Raw genomic sequence first — 2,025 nt, 5'->3', positions numbered from 1 at the left:
TCTTCAGTTAGTATCACAGTCTCATTGTTCTTCCAGCTTCTCTTCTTAGTCATTAGCTCCTTCAAAAACTTGGCATAGAGTGGCATTTATTCTATGGCTTCAGCAAAGGGTATGTTGATTTGCAGCTTCTTGAAGATTTCCAAAAATCTCAAGAACTGGTTGGCATATTCCTTTTTCTTCAATAGCTGGGGATATGGAGCTCTTGAGACGTTCAGTTGTGGTATCTCTTTTTCTTTCTGCAGACTTGGCGTGGGAGGTTGAACTCCATCTTGTTCTTCTCCCCTTTCATTTGAGACTTCTTCTTGTGGTTTTTGGGGACGTTCCTTCAGTTCCTTCCCACTCCTAAGTGTGATAGCTTGACACTCCTCCCTTTTGCTTGAATGGGCGTCATAGTAAAAGTTGTGGTTAGGAAGCTGCTTAAACAGATAGCTGATTTGTGTCTCCAGTTTCTTGATGGCAGCATTTTGATTCTGCATGTTTGACTGCACTTCCTCTCTGAATGCTTTACTGTTTCGAATGTCTTTGCATACTCCTTCAATTAAGGTTTCGATCTTAGAGAGCTTGTCATCAATTGATGGGTGATTCGGAGCAGATGTGCTGTTTTGGTTTTGATAGGCGTGTGGAGAAGTGTTGTTGTTGGAGTTGTAATGTCTCTGGTCTTGGTTTTGCTCTTGCTCACTTCCCCACCCAAAGTTTGGGTGGTTTCTCCATCCAGGGTTGTAGGTCTTGGAGTATGGATCATAGTTTTTCCTTGGTGAATTCCCAATGTAGTTGGCTTGCTCATGACTCCCCTCTGCTTCTTCATTCACTCCTTCTTGGGTTGTTGATGAAGTGGAGATTGCTGCTACTTGGTTCATCTCCATCTTCTTGGTGAGGTCAGCCAGCTGCTGGGTAATGAGCTTGTTTTGGGCCAACAGAGCATCTACATTGTTTAGCTCCATTACTCCTCTTGTGTTCCCTCTTTCGGAAGCATAGAAGTAGTCGTTCTCTGCTACTGTTTCAATAACATCTATGGCTTCCTCAATAGTCTTCTTCTTGTTCAAAGATCCTCCGGATGAATGGTCTACGGCCTTCTTTGACTCATAAGAGAGCCCTTCATAGAAAATGTGCAGCTGCACCCATTCGTTGAACATGTCAGGTGGAAACCTCCTTGTTAAGTCCTTGAACCTCTCCCTCACCATCTTGTTGCCTGAAAGTTTGGACCTCAGCTCTCAGCCTATTGATTCGTTGAGGAGGGTAAAATCTTGCTAAGAATTTGTTCACCACGTCTTCCCAAGTTGTCAAGCTTTCCCTTGGAAAAGATTCCAGCCACTTGGCTGCTTTGTCCCTAAGTGAGAATGGAAACAAGAGCAGTCTATAGGTATCAGGATGAACACCATTAGACTTCACTGTGTCACATATTCTCAGGAAGGTGGTCAAATGTTGATTGGGGTCTTCTTGAACACCTCCTCCAAACGAACATTTGTTCTGAACAAGGGTGATGAGCTGTGGTTTAAGTTCAAAGTTGTTGGCATGGATTGTTGGCTTTTGGATGTTACTTCCACAATTGCCTGGGTTTGGATTGATGTAGAAGCCCAAAACTCTTCTATCCTCCCCAGCATGATTTGCTCTACCTCCTCCCCCATGGTTGTGATCTTCTTTTTCATGATGGTTTTCCATGTTGTCTTCTATGTTTGGTTCAAAGAATTCCTCTTCTTCCTCAGCACCAACCACTTTCTTTCCTCTTGCTTCCCTCCTTAATCTAAGGAAGGTCCTCTCAGGTTCAGAATCGAAGGAAGTTGAAGCCCCGCTTCTTCTCCCTGTCATACAACCATCAAGTGCAAGCAATAAAAGATAGGTGCAGAAAGTATTTGTGTCAGAATTACTGTTAGCTGTGGGTGATGCAATATATCAAACAGTTAGTGGGTTAGCAAATAGAATTGAAAATAACAGAGAAAAACAAAAAAGTAGAGGGGGAAGGGAAGAAGTTTAACTAAAACAAAAAGTAAATCACTCAAACAGAAAATGAAATTCACAAAAATAAAA

The sequence above is a fragment of the Arachis ipaensis genome, chromosome B6 (assembly GCF_059453495.1).
Source record: "Arachis ipaensis isolate K30076 ecotype BB chromosome B6, ASM5945349v1, whole genome shotgun sequence".
NCBI lineage: Eukaryota > Viridiplantae > Streptophyta > Magnoliopsida > Fabales > Fabaceae > Arachis > Arachis ipaensis.
The sequence above is the reverse complement of the archived record's forward strand: the minus strand, read 5'-3'. Positions refer to the sequence as shown.